The following is a 337-nucleotide window of genomic DNA, read 5'->3' on the forward strand; positions in this document are numbered from 1 at the left end:
AGCCCGGAAGGGCCCCCCGGGGGAAAGAAGCCGCTCAGCCCCGCAGGCGTCCGCCTCCCGCGCTCGGGACGCTTTCCTCCCGAGGGTCTTCCCCCTGGCGCCCCGTGGCCCCAGTTCCCCATTTCTCAACTCTCTTCCTCCCGGGCCTGCGGCACAGCCCGCTGGCCTTGCTGCCAGAAAAGAGACTTTTCCCTTATGGAGTCGTGGCTGCGGACTCTCCTCTGTAATTGAGAGAGGGGACGATGGTGATGTCGCGACCTGTGAAGCAGCAGTTGTACCGCCTTGAGCTGTTGGGGCTCAGCCCGTTCGCCGTCCTCCCCCCCCCCCCCCCCCCCCC

Source organism: Myotis davidii, unplaced genomic scaffold (assembly GCF_000327345.1).
Source record: "Myotis davidii unplaced genomic scaffold, ASM32734v1 scaffold217, whole genome shotgun sequence".
NCBI lineage: Eukaryota > Metazoa > Chordata > Mammalia > Chiroptera > Vespertilionidae > Myotis > Myotis davidii.